This window comes from Schistocerca americana, chromosome 7, assembly GCF_021461395.2.
Source record: "Schistocerca americana isolate TAMUIC-IGC-003095 chromosome 7, iqSchAmer2.1, whole genome shotgun sequence".
Classification (NCBI taxonomy): domain Eukaryota; kingdom Metazoa; phylum Arthropoda; class Insecta; order Orthoptera; family Acrididae; genus Schistocerca; species Schistocerca americana.
The window spans coordinates 319,381,901-319,400,884 of NC_060125.1; positions in this window are offsets into that span (position 1 = coordinate 319,381,901).

The following is an 18,984-nucleotide window of genomic DNA, read 5'->3' on the forward strand; positions in this document are numbered from 1 at the left end:
TATGAGACTCAAACGTTCATAACGGGTGGCAGGGACAAAGAATCCAGTGAAATTTTTTTAAGTGTTTTATCTGAAAGCTACCTCGAGCAGCCGACTCGTGGTGATAACATATTAGACCTACTGGTGACAAACAGACCCGAACTATTTGAAACAGTTAACACAGAACAGGGAATCAGCGATCATAAAGCGGTTATTGCATCGATGATTTCAGCCGTAAATAAAAATATTAAAAAAGGTAGGAAGATTTTTCTGTTTAGCAAAAGTGACAAAAAGCAGATTTCAGAGTACCTGACGGCTCAACACAAAAGTTTTGTTTTAAGTACAGGCTGGAGGATCAGTGGACAAAGTTCAAAACCATCGTACAATATGCGTTAGATGAGTATGTGCCAAGCAAGATCGTAAGAGATGGAACAGAGCCACCGTGGTACAACAACCGGGTTAGAAAACTGCTGCGGAAGCAAAGGGAACTTCACAGCAAAAATAACATAGCCCACGCCTTGCAGACAAACAAAAATTACGCGAAGCGAAATGGAATTTAAGGAGGGCTATGCTAGAGGCGTTCAATGAATTCCTAAGGAACCCTAAGAAATTTTGGTGTGATGTCAAAGCGGTAGGGGGATAAAAACAAAATGTGTCCAGACACTCTGTGACCAAAATGGCACTGAAACAGAGGATGACAGACTAAAGGCCGAAATACTAAATGCCTTTTTCCAAAGCTGTTTCACAGAGGAAGACTGCACTGTAGTTCCTTCTCTAGATTCTCGCACAGATGACAAAATGGTAGATCTCGAAATAGACGACAGAGGGATAGAGAAACAATTAAAATCGCTCAAAAGAGGGAAGGCCTCTGGACCTGATAGGATATCAGTTCGTTTTTACACAGAGTACGCGAAGGAACTTGCCTTCCTTCTTGCAGCGGTGTACCGTAGGTCTCTAGAAGAGCGTAGCGTTCCAAAGGATTGAAAAAGGGCACAGGTCATACCCGTTTTCAAGAAGGGACGTCGAACAGATGTGCAGATCTATAGACATATATCTCTAACGTCGGTCAGTTGTAGAATTTTGGAACACGTATTATGTTCGAGTATAATGACTTTTCTGGAGACTAGAAATCTATTCTGTAGGAATCAGCATGGGTTTCGAAAAAGACGGCCGTGTGAAACCGAGCTCGCGCTATTCGTCCACGAGACTCAGAGGGCCATATACACGGGTTCCCAGGTAGATGCCGTATTTCTTGACTTCCGCAAGGCGTTCGATATAGTTCCCCACAGTCTTTTAATGAACAAAGTAAGAGCATAAGGACTATCAGACCAATTGTGTGATTGGATTGAAGAGTTCCTAGATAACAGAACGCAGCACGTCATTCTCAATTGAGTAAAGTCTTCCGAAGTAAGAGTGATTTCATGTGTGCCGCAGTGGAGTGTCGTAGGACCGTTGCTATTCACATTATACGAAAATGACCTTGTGGATGACATCGGAAGTTCACTGAGGCTTATTGCAGATGATGCTGTGGTATATCGAGAGGTTGTAACAACGGAAAATTGTACTGAAATGCAGGAGGAACTGCAGCGAATTGACGCTTGGTGCAGAGAATGGCAATTGAATCTCAATGTAGACAAGTGTAATGTGCTGCGAAGACATAGAAAAAAAGATCCCATATCATTTAGCTACAATATAACAGGTCAGCAACTGGAAGCAGTTAATTCCATAAACTATCTGGGAGTACACACTAGGAGTGATTTAAAATGGAATGATCATACAAAGTTGATCATCGGTAAAGCAGATGCTAGATTGAGATTCATTGGAAGAATCCTAAGGAAATGCAATCCGAAAACAAAGGAAGTAGGCTACAGTACCCTTGTTCGTCCACTGCTTGAATACTGCTCAGTAGTGTGGGATCCGTACCAGATAGGGTTGATAGAAGAGATAGAGAAGATCCAACGGAGAGCAGCGCGCTTCGCTATAGGATCATTTAGTAATCGTGAAAGCGTTACGGAGATGATGGATAGGCTCCAGTGGAGAACTCTGCAGGAGAGACGCTCAGTAGCTCGGTACGGGCTTTTGTTGAAGTTTCGAGAACATACCTTCACCGAGGAGTCAAGCAGTATATTGCTCCCTCCTACGTATATCTCGCGAAGAGACCATGAGGATAAAATCAGAGACATTAGAGCCCACACAGAGGCGTACTGACAATCCTTCTTTCCACGAACGATACGAGACTGGAATAGAAGGGAGAACCGATAGATGTACTCAAGGTATCGTCCGCCACACACCATCAGGTGGCTTGCGGAGTATGGATGTGGATGTAGATGTAGGTGTAGAATCAGGTTAAGTGTCTGGAATGAAAGGAAAACGATTTACTGAACAAGAAGCTCCTAACAGAATTATTAAAATAGGTAATAGTACTTCATTAAGTGTCAGTTAAGTACGGGATATTTTACGTACGACACTCACAGATGTCCGCAAATTCCTCAAATTTATGACTTTAAACAAATAAGTTTACTCTGACATTGGGGGAGCGGATGAAGATGTAACAGCCAAAAGTGATAGGAAATACAAATGTAATTATAAACTCACTAGTAAGAATTACGTTTTCCGTAAAATTTCGAAAATAATCATTACGGTATACCACAACTTAAACATACTGTCTCTCTCTCTCTCTCTCATTCTCCCAGTCTCTGTGTCTCTGTGCTCTCTCTCTCTCTCTCTCTCTCTCTCTCTCTCTCTCTCTCTCACACACACACACACACACACACACACACACAACTCTGCTCTCTCTCTCTCTCTCTCTCTCTCTCTCTCCCTCTCTCTCTCTCACACACACATGTGTTCTATAATCAGTGACAGATAAAGGAGAATGATACTTACGGCGGCACGTTAAATTTTTATGTTAGACATCAGAATTGTGTAGTGAACTTACGTAAATAACTGTGTCTTACGTGCACGTGAGTAGCTACAAGTCGGCTTGCCTATGTAAATAAACGTCCAGAATGTTTAGAATTTTTTAACTTAGCTTACTTATGACACTTTATACATTAGCGTGTCCATGATACACTGCTGGGAAACAGATTACCCCATTGGAAATACTTATTTCTCTCAATGCGGCTCTGTAGAATTCGATACGTTTACTTCGACTAGCCTTGGACTTACATGTCTTAAGGTCTTTCACTGATCGGCATAGTAACACCGAAAATTACGGAGTTGACCTTAAGACCGATCAATTATATGTCCCATCTCCTCCTCCAAGCCCTCAGCCGCCCCCTACCGCACAACGCCCCCCTCCCCGCCCCGCCCCGCCCCCCCCACACACACACACACAAACCCACACAATCATGACACCACTGGTCGAAGATCCATTAAAGCTTGTATGGATTTCTTACACGACAGTAATGTGTCACAGTAAGTCATCCGTGAACCATTGTATCAGTCTTTCTAGAGTTCCCACATTATTTTTCCAGACCTTAAGGTAATGGGGGCCTCGTAAATCCACAATATTTTTTAATGCATAACAAACTATGCACTCATTTTAATCGTGTCGACAGTTAACGGAGTTTTCTACTCTTACACTGTGCGTTCTCAGTTACAGGCATATACGAGCAGTTTATCGTCCTCATGTTAATTAGAGTGGCAGTACTGACGAAACTGTAGAGTCACGTGATCCAGGAGGCAGGCGTGCCAGAGTACATTGGTGTTTGTCCAGGATAGGTACGGGTGTGGGCTCCTGAAGAGACTATTTGCAATGCAAGAGCTAATTCATTTCTTTCACTTTCTGTCGGAATGTATAAAGGCGCGCCATTGTTGGCCTTTGAGGCCAACAGCCAGTCGTGTTGGTCTTGAAAAGATGTTAATTTCTGTGTCGTAACGATGTCCGAGAAACAAGGAAGTAAAAGAGGGAGGTTATGTTTGGAACAGACGCGCTTAGGCGGTGGTGAGCAGTCAACAAGTCATTTCTTGCATTGGCCAACGGGAATGGGTAAAAAGGGAGCACGTTGTTAGTGGACGACGTCTCACAGTAACACACAAGCTGTGCAGAAGTGACGATCCTACTCGGATAGGCCACTATGTGTTGTACTAGAACATTACCTGGTAATATTCAGGGAAAAGATTCAAACATATGAAAATGTATGCATGTATGTATGTAAGCAGTTCCATACCTACTCCAATGCCACTGGGTCTATTTCAGCCGAACTTTATACGCATATCACTTACTGCCTGGAAATCGTCGCTATGGTGTAAGAATAACCTACGTATGATGTGTGTGTGTGCGGTGGGGATGGGGGGGTTGGAAAACAATGACAGCAGTTAGAGACGTGGGTCAAACTTTACACGTAATTTAAAACCTTTCCGAAGACTTTTACTGCTTACAACGCCCACAGAATGATGAAGGAAACAAAAGTTTATCGCTTACTACATTGTAGCTGTTAACGCAGTAAAACTGTGGCATGAAGCAGGACGTTTTAATTTATTACGTCTTCCCTGAAAACTGTATTCGCAACATATTTTGCAGACGGTAATCACATATACGACTGAATACAGTAGAAAACTATAACATTCTACGACACACAGTTGACGAGATAGGCCATCATACACACTGAGATGCATGAGAAACTGTCACTTCATGTGAGACGTTTAAATTTATTACGTCTTTGTTATTAACTCTACTCGCAACACATTTTGATGACAGTATCCACACATGCCACTGAATGTACCTCGAAAACAAATCATTGTACGACACACCGTTAAAGAGATATGACGTCAAATACTATTACCTGTATGACTGTTAATTTATTACGTCTTCACTACTAACTCTATGCGCAACACGTTTCACAGACACTATCGATACATACCAATTAGACCGATCAGGCGATATGCACGCAGGGTTCCCCTAGTAACCAATGGTAATTAATTTGTACATGAAATAGGCAATTTCTAGATATGAGTTGTTTGTCGTAGAAAACAGAGTTATGCGGCTCGAGAACGGCATAGCGGCGGATGCCAAACATAAAGAGGAATTAATTTCAATGTTAAGCGAAATGAGAAAATTAGATAACTGGTGATGCCAGGTTTAGCAGTTATACGGAAAAGTACAGAACAGTAGTCAAGTGCAGGACTGCAGAAATGCATCAAACCAAACTGACAACTAATGACCTCGACAATGACAAAAATTTACGCCACTACCCGGGATGATTTCGATTGCTCCACCTGTTGCACAGTTATGTGTAGTTTTCCGTTTCATAACATTCCTAATCGCACGCTCCCGCTCAGTGCCTTTTATGTCTCCTAGCCAAAAAAATTTTTTTTCTCATATGATAAATAATATGGTAACCAAGTTTGATGAAAATTCCTCCAACCATTGTAGAGTTTCCAGTCCCCACCCATCAGCTAGACACTTTAAGCGCATCTTATCGTTATGTAGTATTAATTGGATGAAATTGCTTCATTCATTTTTGAACTATGCTCACATTCACATGTGAACCTCCACATCCCATCCGTACCGGTGTATGCCATCAGGTTATGGTTTCTTTCGTTTAGTTTAAATTGTTGAGAAGCGATCGTTCTGTAATATTTTCATTGTCATTCCTTTCAACTGCCCACTCCCCTCTCACTGTCTGTCTGCCTCTCTCTCTCTCTCTCTCTCTCTCTCTCTCTCTCTCTCTTTCTCTCTCTTTCTCTCTCTTTCTCTCTCTGTTCCTCTCCCACAAAAAAAGCCTTTGGGTTCCACATGTTCTCCATACCATCACCAATGAGAATAACAATCCACAAAACTATAGATTGGATAATAATATCATTGTACTAATCTTACAAGCTGCCCTCGCCCCTACCTTAGGTAGGGATCTTCTTATCATAGCGGACTCGTTTTCTTAAGGCTCTAGCAATAGAGAACGCTTCTGCACCTAACTACGGACTGTCAGCCGAAGGCACTATACTTACGTATTGCTTAATCCTTAGCTTATGGACGCTATCGCATAACCAGAAAATAATGTATGTACGCCTGCTTTGCTGAGTGGTGACGTGCTTGCCTCCCACGCAGTGGGCCCGGGTTCGATTCCCGGCCGCTCGTGAACTGGACATTGTGTTGTTCTTACCATCATTTCATCCTCATCACAGGCACGCAAGTCGTCGAATGTCGCGTCGACTGAAATAAGATTTGCAATCGGAGGCCGAACTTCGCCGAATGGGGCCTCCTGGCCAACAATGACATACGCTCACTTCATTTGAATGTATGTACAAATATCATTTCCGAAAAAGGTAGTTAATTTGTTCTACACTGTACCCTTTCTTCCTCAAGAAATTGCGAGACCATAATAGTTACCAATAGAGTACAGTTATCAGCAGCTGTGTGTCCAATCATTCCATAATTCTGTTCAGTCTTTTGATGTAACGTTTAAATGAATTTGTGCTAGCCTAATTGTCAACTGATCACCAATAACAACAAAAATGATATCACCATGGTGGTCTTTTTCCAATAAACAAGCAAAACGTGTACCACGTTTGTGTGAAATAGCTCGAGTCGTTTCAGGCTTCTGCTCATATTTCCGTGATACTCACTACCTAATATCTGCCACTAGCCCTAGGACTGTTCGCGAAGCATTTTCCTACAGCATTTTTTTCTCATACAGTAAACCACGCCGACAAAACGGCCGACAGTTCCAGAGTGAGACCTTATCGGTGGCAGATTCAGTAGGGGAGAATGTTGTAACATTGAACACTTTTCAGACTTCCGCCCTCTAATATAAGCTAAACATATTTTTCTATTCCGTTTTCAAATGATGGCACTCAATTTTTGTGTGGTTCAGTCAGTTTCTGAAATTACAAAAACTGCTCCATAGAAGTAAAGTTTTCCAAACGCGCAAAAAAGGTTCCAAGGTACGACATGGTAATATATCTACGAACAAATATGCTATTGATAGTTAAAAGCGTTCATTTGAGATAATCCTATCATTACATCTACATCTACATTGATGTTTTAATTGTCCATCTTCTACATTAATACTCTACTACACAGTGATAGTAAGAGAAATCAAATTGAATGAAAGTATTCTCAAAAACCAGTTGCAAGGCAAATACATTTTAAGCTATAAGCTACTGGAAACTAACACAGAACACCATGGGCAAAATAGGTATTACAGAAACTATATTCATTTGCAAATATCATTTATTGCATGGTAAAAGCCCTTCCTCCTTTCCAGGCACAAGATGTTGCACGAAGTATGACTTAGCCGTCGATGCCTTGTATAATTACCTTTAGAAGTACACAGAAATTTAAATGGCATAAAACCTGCAACTGAACTATCATATTCCAAATGCACAGTCGAGTCATATTAATGTGACCAACTCTCAAAAGCCTGAATAATCTGTATAAGAGTACATGGTTTAGGGATGTGGAGAGAAACTTCTGACGCCAATGTTAATGTATAAAATGACAGGGAAGGTGGTAGAAGGTTGTTAAATACGTCTCGTGACGACAGGATGCAGGAGGTCGAGCGGTCAGGATCAGAGAGTGGGCATCCAGGTCTGCCGTTAACTGACAACACAGGAAATTAGGTACAATAACGAGGATATATTTCCTAGTACGGTACACAAAGGGTGAGCCTAGGGTCGGAGGTTATCAGTTTCAGGCCAGTCTAGGATGTCGAACAATTAAATGAAATGGGCAACGGAAGGGGAAGCGGTTCATGTTAAGTTGGAGGTCGGTAGTGAAAAGCAGAGCCCGAAACTCTGCCTTCCGAAAAGACGTCTGTTCTACTCGAGGTCTGGATTAAAAGAGAGAGAAGCAACTGTGTTCTGCCCCGCGGTAAACTCCAGCGTACGCACACGTGATCGGTATCCCGTGCACGCTGTTGGCTAAAACGAATGGCGTGAATTTGCTAGCAGTTTCAGCAGCGGTCTCAGGGCGCGTCCAGTCAGCAGCTTTAACTGCAGAGAACCGCCTCGGTTTTGAAAGGCAAGAGACTTGTGTCACATAGACATGGCGTGAATTACTGTGGCAGAAAACTTGTAAAGATTCCACTGGGCTTTTGAAATAAGTTTTTTTAAACTAATTCAGTGAATCATTCCTTGACTGGCTGCCATCCTGTACGCTCCTTCCCCCCTTCCAGAGAGGTGGTGACAAACATTTTTTACAAAAGGGCGTCGGTCACTCCCCAGAAAGACGGTTTACTGTGGTAGGGGCCTTAATGCTATGGGAGGGGTGTGTTGCAATTATTTTAATTTTTTGTAACGGGGGGCGGGGGGGTACTTACATGTAGTCAAAGTAATCAATTTTCATGAGTTACAAGAATAGTAAAATAAATATCAAATGTCCCTACTTTCTCTTCTGTAATAATCGAAATCATCACTGTCCATATAATCAAGTCTTAAGACAAACAAAGTTAAAATAATGCCATAAAGATTCACAAAGTAGCAATGAGCTATCATGGTTTCTGTTAGTTCGAGGGAAAATTCTGTTATTATAACAAAATACTTAATTCTATGGTAATCAAATTCTTCTTCTTCTTCTTTCTTTGGCTGAGCCTTGTCCCACACTTACGCATGGTCGGCCATGGTTAATCGGATGTGACGTGGTAAGATTATGGGGTTGTCGGATGCCCTTCCTGCCGCCACCCCGTACCCCCCAGGAAGGAATTAGTGTACCCCACCTGTATGTATCTAACGTAATCCATGGAATAGTGCAAATGTGTTGCACATGCCTGCGAGTCGTGTAACTGAGGTGGAACGTGGGGACCAGCCCGGTATTCACCTAGGGGGTGTGGAAAACCGCCTAAGAGCCACATCCAGGCTGGCCGGCACAACGGCCCTACGTCGTTAATCCGCCAGGTGGATTCGATCCGGGGCCTGCGCGCCTACCCGAGTCGAGGAAGCAGCGCGTTAGCGCTCTCGGCTATCCTGGCGGGTCTCTGTGGTAATCAAATTATTTGGGTTAAAAACATAATAAACTGAATTACTGCAGAACATTAACACCTGACTTGGTTAGAATTGGATTAAGTAAATTTCAACCTTAGTAAAATCTTACTATGTCATCTATTTCTTAGGGTAGTAGTTGCACAAATCTACTCAGGCTATGAAACATTAACACAATTCAGTAGAATGGACGATTCACGTACAAAACGTCCAATAGATGGGGTACCGTATAACACACATAATACAAACCTTATCTATATTAACCCACATTGAAACACAAAGTAGAAAGCCTTTTCTTATACTGGCAAACACTGGAATTAAGGATGAAATCAGGGGACTGTCATATGGCATAAAATGTGCTTGTAAAACCAATTTATAGGCATGGAGAACACACAGGCAAAACTCTACAAAAGGTAATTAAAAAGAGTGTCCATAGTGACAAAACAGCTAACAATATTCTTGTCCCATTCACAATGTTCATATAAAGGATGGGAAGGAATGCAGTGAGTTTGTAATCAGTTCACAAATTACGACAAAGGTTCACATCTAGAATGTGGTTCCGTGCGACACAAGCGCACGCACTGTTTGTAAAAAAACTTTCACTGACAGGAGAAGAGCACGTGGCTTGTCAGGTGGGAGAATGTGACGTCGACAAACTTTAATGGCCTTTCTCTCTAGCAGGGTGATCGAGGTGGTATATTCTGTGGCGTAACGCACGTCTTGAGGGTGGGGAAAGAGCAGGGAGGTTAGTGCAAGGGATGAGGAACGGCGAGAGGGGCGAAGGGGAAGTAGTAGTGGCATTTTCAGCACTCGGCACAGTTGGCGGCGTGTACCGACGATATAATGCAAAGTACGCGTAAAAAGAGAAAGACAATGCTGCCTAACAGACGGCCAAACACCGGTAATGATCGACACAGAGCGACAACTAATTTGTACTTGAAGAGATCCTGTTATAGATCAAAACCAAATGCATGGCGGCACAGTAAAAACATTTAAGGAGACTCAGTTAAGATCGCTAGTACAATACTTGCATTAATTCTTAAACAGAAATTGGACGACAGAGTACTTTTCAGTGTTGATTTTCAACAAACACAAAATTCATAAAAAGCTGAAGTAACAGGGTGAACTACCAAAACAAGTGTGCGAACTACTGCGTCATTGCACAATAAAACTTTTATTCATATGGCTGGAAGTCTCTTGCTAACTAAATTCTCAACAAGGTTACGCGGTACTGCGCTTGGGTGATGACGTCACGTCATGGGTGCTAATCATCAATAAATTACTTCGAATGAAGTAGGGTGAATTATAACGAAACTTGTGTTAGTCTGGGTGAACTCTCTATCTCACTTACTTCTCTACAGCGGGAAGGCAGCGCACTTCTTCTCAATTTCAGGGACGCATTCAGCTCTTCCATATTGAGTAGATAACTCGGGTGCTTCATTTGGCAAGGATTTCCACGAAAATGCATATCGTAGCGGGCATGTTAAGGGTTTACAGAAGGTGGTATGTGGTACTATACTTCAGAGCAAGCTCGGAAATTCAGAGCGCCACCAAGCTAAATGGCGGTACACGGAAAGACACCCCATAACGGCCGGCTTTGCTATTGCGATGCTTTTCCACTTCACATTCCATCAGCAGGCCGTCGCTTGCTTCCAAACTCCACTCAGAGCTATAGGCTGATCAGCGGGTATGAGAATGAAAAACTCGCAATCATTTTTTAACCTTAGGCAGCTTGAAAGGAAACAGGAAGTAAATGTGTCTAAAACGACAGTAGGCTTCGCTCATCTGCAAAGCACAGGAACCGTGGAATATAAGTTACAAAAGTTAGATGAAAATACGAAGTTTCACAATCTATTGAGCAATAAAAGACAAATAGCATAGACACCGCAAGGAGGGGCTCCACATTCTAGGTTTGACAACAAAACGAAACTTTCAACGACGTATGCTTGTAAAAAGTAAAATTTTAGTAAGATAAACTTGATGCATTCTTTCGAAAGGCAAAACAAATCATTGTCATTAAAGGAGATCTAAAAGTTAAATACAGTACAATACAAAAGTTCGGCAACAAAGCTGAATAATGCAAGTAGCTTAATATAATCAAAAGACAAATACTTATACACTAGTTGCGAGAGGGTACCTTTAAGCACTTAATACACTTCGTACATTGTCACTCAAAACTTGCAATAAATGACTTAAAATAAAATAAAAATTAGGCTTAATTTATGACAGACCAGACAAAGATTAAGACGGAAAGAAGAAGTAGCGTTTGGGGGCGTGACTGGCTTATCGCAAGGCGATAGCTGTGTCAGTCAATGTGTTTGTGCCATGAGAATTCAGCTTATAGTAATCTTTCACTGGGAACTTACGCATCAATTTAGACGACTAAAAACACATTGTCTCAACTGGAAACTCGCTGCATGGTAATGTAGATCATGGTTAACTGTTCTGCACTGACCTCTGGGGTGGCAGCATGAAAGAGACCATTTAAACTCACTTAAAACAACACACATAGGACCTTTGCCTGCTCACCAACAACCTCAATAAAACAACCTCACACATCACTTCATATCAACAATACTTCGCTGCCCTCGGGGGATAACAGCTGGAAGTCGTCATACCCTCTCTTTTAAACTTACGGGGGTAGAACAGATCAACTCTTTTTCAGCGTAACGTCGTGCATTGAGTTAACCAGTCAAGGAACTACCACTTACGAAAAACTCAAGGCATGGACAGAAAAAGAATAAACGGTTGGGAAAGTGAATGCAGAGAGGCGAGAAAGAAAAGGAGGAAAAGGTAGAAAAAGCTCATTCCTTTCGTTCCGCAATCCGGTATGTTACACAACTTGGTGTCGGTCTTGGCAACACAAGTGCTATTCGTTTAATTACGACTCTGTTTGCACATGGCGTTGACATTCGCCTAGTACCAATTTTAAATAACGGACATAACCAGGGCCGTCAGAATAAAATGGTTTGTTGCTTTTCTTACAGGGCCTAAACGCTGATTTCGCGTCTGTGCCTGGTCTTGCAATATAAACGAACTCCCACCAACGTAAAAAGATTTAGTGCGCCAATGATTTCGTAAAACTTGCAGACGCGGTATGATGGCACAGGGCGTTACAGAGCTCTTAAATTGGTCACGTCTATGGAGCAAGGAGAAGGAACCTACTTTCATGAAATGATGTTTATAGGAAAGACGAAAGGAAAAGAGTTTATCATGACACGAAAAATGCCACGAACAGTAGGGAGACTCTGTGGTTGCCAAACACACTGTGTAAGCTGCACATCCCAGGAGATCAATTGAAAGCTATCAATAAATGTATGGCATTACACATGTTCAATGGAGGAGTATTTTTAAACTAATATCTATCTAACATACATCTGAGTGGGTTATCTAGGAATTCAGTATGCCTTTGCGAAGACCTAGTCTTCGCTCTAGGCTCTGAGCACTATGGGACTTAACTTCTGAGGTCATCAGTCCCCTAAAATTTAGAACTACTTAAACCTAACTAACCTACGGACATCACACACATCCGTGCCCGAGGCAGGATTCGATCCTGCGACCGTAGCGGTCGCGTGGTTCCAGACTGTAGCGCCTAGAACCGCTCTGCCACTCTGGCCGGCTGCGAAGACTAGAATTTGGAACAGTACATATGTATAACAAAGGAGAATCTTAGTAGTGAAATTGTTCCATAGATAATTAAAGGGTAAGTTCTCCTCCGGATAAATGGCTGCAAGACATAAGATCGTAGCAACACCCACAGTACAGAAAAGACGGGGGCGGCGGCGGTGAGGCGACTGAGGGCCTTATGCACGCGGTAGTCGCGTAGGAGTGGCGTGGGCGGCTGGCTGCACGTCGGTGAAGGTACGGGCCCCGGGCGTTGATGCCAGGAGTCCGCAGCTCGTGGTCAGGCGGTAGCGTTATCGCTTCCCACGCCCGGGTTCCCGGGTTCGATTCCCGGCGGTTTCAGGGATTTTCTCTGCCTCGTGACGACTGGGTGTTGTGTGTTGTCCTTAGGTTAGTTAGGTTTAAGTCGTTCTTAGTTCTAGGGGACTGATGACCATAGATGTTAAGTCCCATAGTGCTCAGAGCCATTTGATGCCAGGACTCAAACGCAGATGGCAACTTGGAGATGACCGGCGGCCAACGTGCAGCGGCAGCCGGGCGGCGGCAGCGGCAAGGATGCAGCGCCAACCGTGAATAGCGCGCCCGTGCCCTTTGTGTAGCCACAGGAGAGGCACAGGGGCCTCACGCGTTTTCTCCATGTCTCGGCGCCCAGTTCATAGTAGGCGAGCGCCTACTGAGAACCTGAGCCGACTGAATCCATGACATGGGGCCAGAGTGCTCGCAGTATAAATGTGCATGATTAGTCACGGCTCGATGTACTCAGCGCGCATTTGTTGTTGCGGCGGCTGCGTGCGAGAGGCAGGAAGTAGACTTTGCCCCGAGTGGTGGTATGCGCGGACGTAGCGTCTGATGCGACATCGTAGCCGACACCCTGCACCGAGGCTCGGGTCGTAGCGGAATAACAGTGGCAAACACTGTCCGACCACACAATGTCAAACATGAACCAGAATAAACGGCCACCCTATGGACCGAACGGTGGGGACAAATCGCGCTTCTGGCACCAACTGTAATATTGTACGTGGTTTGGGGATGGGGAGAGAAAAGTCTGACACCAATGTTAATTTGTAAAATGACAGGGAAGGGGGAAGAAAGTTGTTAAATATGCCTTGTGGCGACAGGGTGCAGGAGGTCGAGCGGTCAAGATTAGACAGTGGGCATCCAGAGCTGCTGTTAAAAGACGTAACAGAAAATATTGCTTGACTAGCTGCTATTCTGTACAATCCACCTTCTGCAGTGCGGATGCTGTGAGACGTGTTGGATGAGAGTCAGTAAGGTTCTGGAAGGTGCCGACAGGGACGTGAAGTCATGCTGATTCCAGTGCCGTGGCCGGCCCGCACTAGATTCCTCGGTTGAGAATGCATAGCGCGTACAGCCCGATGTGGGGGTCGCACAGATTCTCAATTGGGCTTACGTCCTGAGACTCTGGCGGGTCGGGGAGTATGGTAAATTCATGTTGACGCTCTTCGAAACATGCACGCACAATGCGAACTGTATAACACGATGCATTTTCCGGCCAGCAGATGCCCTCGTGTCGAGGATAGGCAGACCGTGTAGGGGTGAACATGGTCCCCAAGGATAGTTCTATTCTTGTATTGATCCATTCTGCAGTCCACAATGAGCAAATCACCCAGGGATTGCTACAGGATTGGATCATTCCGACTATTGTTGCAGGGTGCTTGCTTTCAGACTTACTCACCGTGCACACCAACGGCATATGTCCGATGGCGTATAAACCGTGATTCATCTGATAAGGCATTCAGTCGCCACTCAGTTTACGTCTAGTTGTGACATACTGACGTGCTAAGTGTAGCCGTCGTCTCCGATGAACTGCAGTCAGCATGGGTGCATGGACTAGGTGCCTTCAGTGATGGCTCATACGCAGAAAGGTTCGCTGAACTGTCGTTGAGGACGTACTGTTGATAGCCCCTTGGTTCATCTGTGACGTTAGTCGTTCAACAGCTGCACATCTATTCGCCCAAACACATCTCCGCAGTCATCTTTCACCTTTGTCGTAAATGGCCGTGGTGCACCTAGTAGCCTCGGCGACAGTATTGGATAATGCCACTTTTTCATGCAAGGTATACTTTAACCAAGGCGACACGCGAACGTTTAACAAACAACTCTCTCTGAAAAGCTTCCATCCTTGGGCCAAAAGCCAGTGATCATGCCGTTTTGGACGTCAGATGAATAGATCCTTTTCCGCATTATGACAAAAACTGCACTGTTTCCCACGCCACTCCACATCGTTTACCCCCCCCCCCCACCCCCCACCCCTCTCTCTCTCCCTCGCCAACCGCCACGACATACTGTGTATGCCATCCCTCGCTACTTATGCCCGCTACCGTCTGTGAGTGGTTGTTAAACATTGACATCAAACATTTCTGATGGTCACATTACTCTGACTGGACAATGTATCTTTAATATTATACAGCACTTAAACATAAAATATCTACGAACGCGGCACAAAACACAAACTTATATCTATTGACAATTAAAAGCATTGTAAAAGATCCCGTAAAGTGACGATGGTGCTCTCTGGTGTGCATTGCTTCACATGATTCTCAAATCTGTCACATGGTCCACAAGGTGCAACACACTTCCCTACTTATTGCATTGACCGCTTCGTAAATGAAAATATTTACTGAACTAGTATGGAATCCAGGCCTTTTGCTGCCGTTCTAAGAGTCAGACACTCTTTGTTCTGAATATGAACTCGTATTTACATATTTGTAAATGTGAACTATGGTACGAAGGAGGCTGCGTCACCAACTGACTACAAGGCACAACGCAGAGCTCAGAAACGGGATATGGAATCAAAGAAGCAGTTCGCAATGCTGCTATTGTGACACTAACAAGTAGGGCGTGTATTTCATTATTATCCATAGACAGTGTCAAATTACCGAGCACGTCGCCAATAATTCACACCTTTTGCCTCTGCGCCCATATTGGGGGACACATCACGTGCTGAAAATTACATTTAATTCTCTAGTCGATGATGATTAAGTCAGTGGAAGTTCGGGTTTAAGAACTGACACGATTTAGGGTCCAATGAGATTTGATGCATCGAAGCTTCGGTGAAAACCTGAGAATGATTTTGCATTTTTAAATTGACAAAACAATGTTACAGTGAAGTTGACTTACGAAAAAACTGAAAATGGACTATTATTAACGCTACTTTATTTGCCATGATTAAATTACTCTGCATTTTGTGTAGCTATTGGCTTGACATGTTTTTGTATTCTAATTAAATGGCACGCTAAACAAACGCAAATATGTAATTTAATATTGCTGCATTACGGACAATACCCTTCTACTTTCCTTTTTGCCACTGTACGTAGCTAGGATTACAGAAAGTTTCTTCAGCAATTTGAGTTAAACACAGAATACACAACGTTTATAGATGAGATTACTGAAGCAAATTAAATTGATGGAAACATAATTCCACCTAAATTACGCAGTAAATTGCTGAGCGCGCAGGTTGTGACAAAACAAGCTCTTTTAAGTTAATTCAGTTGTAATGCCGTGTTTTACGGGAAAACCCTGTTCGAGTGAGTACTATTTTACCAGTTTCCCTTTTCCCAACAACGCGAATGCTTTCCTGATATTTGTGCATCAGACTATAGCACAGTTAAGATTAACTACGCTTTTATATGTATGAAAACTGGGACAAACTATAAATACTCTAAGTGCGTGCCTGATAGTTTATACTGTAAGCAATTATCTCAAATTTTTCAGCACCTTTCTGACAAGTAGACATGGCAATACTCCAACTTGAATAATGTTGGTATCGACGAGAAATTGAACTCCACCTTTCTGTGGCACACAGTTGTCCCTACTGCTCCCGTTTTATGCAATCCGCAATGTCTTAACTGGCTTTCATAAACCAAGAACGAGATTTTCATATTTTCTCGCTCGCTACACGTAAACTCTTAAGTCATATTGAAAACATGAACAGGACCTTTATGTAGGAAAATTAACGTAGTTATACTTTTTACTGGGTTATGTTTCGGGCAGAGGCCGTAGTTTTCGAGTTATTGAAGGAAAACGTACGAACATGACCTTCAAGCGGAGTCGCACTGTCTCACTCAACCCCCGGAGCCAAGATTTCTAGTATGTTGTTCATGGCACTTCCTCCTACCACTGTACTAAAATTTACGAGGTCATGAATTGTTTCCCACATGTGACCTTGTTTGGTCTCCATTGACTGGCCATATTACGCCACCGGCTTAGTCGAACACTTACAAATTGTAAAACGCACGTTTGTGTAAATTTTACCTAACTCTTTTTTGAATTTTAATACTATGAAATAAACAGCTGCATCGTTGTATTCCTTAGACTTTCTGACTAAGGAACTACTGTGGTTGTAATAATTAAGTTTGGATGCAACTTTCAATGTAATTTCTTTTAGCGCAGAATTTAGAAAAGTCTTTTTTCGTCGCTTACGCTGAAGGGTTCGTTTAAGATGGCAATGTTAACGAAGTAGCCAACTATGCCGGTGGCTCAATAGCCCTATCAATGCAGACAAAAAAGGTCGAATAATGGAAATAGTTCGTGTAATCAGAAATGTTTGTACATTGGTAGGAGGGGGTGCCACAAACAACATACTGGTGAGGGAGAAGTTGCTTTTGTAGGACACTTTTGTACGTTTTCTTGAATAATTTGAAACCATAGCCTCCGGTGGCCGTGTTTCCCAGTAAAAAATTTGACTTAATTAAATTTCCTACAAAAACGTCCTGTTCAATTTTTTCCATAGGACTAGTAGTTTGCGCATGTTGATCTGGAGAATATACAAATCTCGCCCGTGGTTTATGAAGGCGAGCTATAGCTTTGCGTATTGCATGAAACGGCAGAGGTAGGGGCATCTGAATCACCCTGCATAAAGGAAGAAACAAGATGGGTGGTAAATATTCAGGCATATGAGAGGATCAGTCATTTGAAGCGAAAGAGTCTAGTACACATGGGCTCTAATATGCACACCTTAAGAGTTATGAGCACTTGTTCAGTAGAGGAGACGTTCCACAGCAGCGAAAGTGGACTAAGCAATTTAGCTTAAGGTGTGTGGTGGACAGTACACCAAATTTCCTTATCATTACCTCATTAATTCTTACATTCCTGATTACACAGTGAACCGTAAAATTACTACTGGCTCACCAAGGGTTATTAATCTCTATCAGCACACAAAATGTAAAGAGGAAGTAGCTGCCAAGGAATAACTGGTGAAATTACACACAATATTCAGTAACACTCTTTATGCAAATTTGGTGCAAGACTTTACGATATTTAAAAAAAAAAGAAATCATTTAGCAAATAAGTCACAATTTATGATAGGAAAGGACTTTTAATTAGTAAATTATTATAAAAAATAGCAGTAAAAGGCAATTACAGGCAAGCAATTTAACGTATACAGCGCGACGCTGTATAATATTTCAAGCTCAGCTAAATTACCGGTGAATTTCACTCCATTCATTAAATGGCGCGGAAACTAACTTGTCTGCAACATATAAAGACAATCTTGTTTACAAAATTTCTCAGAATAGTAAAACATAACTCATGACTCATGCTCACAGGGGGGGGGGGGGGGCATTCACAATGAATAACATTAACATTTCCAAATGTATATAAAAAAAATACAAATTTTACAAATTTCTGTCAGTTAACTTACGGCAAACACAGACGCTCACCAGGTAGGGCTTGCGAACTTTTACAACATTCTCCTTTCAAGGCAACAATTTCTATCCGTAATGAAATTGCAAACATTTGCATGGCAAGAAAACACACTAATAACTAAGTTCCTGTATAAAACACATAAGCACGTTTAGTAAAAAACTGAAAATGTATTGGATTGGAAAAACACACAACAGTTTTTGCTGACTATAAACAATATAAAAACTCCACTACGGCGTACATTAACCTTGATTGTAGCCAAATACACACAAAACATAAATTGAAGTAAGTTACAGCTTCCAGGAATTCGTTATGAAATTGATTAGTTCTTACGACGAGGCCAAAGGAATTTTTTTCTTTCTTAACCTTTTACACGTGAATCTAGTAACACTAGTTATGGCAGGCGAGAGAATGGATCAGGTCTTAGTGCTTTGTATTTTAAACAGCACAGTCATTGGTGCCTTAGACTTTCACAGTCATGGCAGAGGCTAACAGTCGAATAAACCCGTAGGTAAGCTGGGAGGGGAAAGAAGCAATCCGAGCCACAGATTCACTCTGATTCCTCCCCCCCCCCCCTCCCCCCCCCACCCCCCCGCTCACCGCTTTCGTCCTCAAAAAGGGACAAACGGACCAACCGATCTAATATTTCCACCTGCCCGCGGTTGGGCAGACGAGAATGAATGGCTGGAAACCGACCCCCCCCCCCTCAACCCACTCACCCCCCCCCCCAAAATACGGCTGGTATAATTAACAAGAATAAGTAAATTGAATTCAATTAAACGTCATAAAATCTGTTAA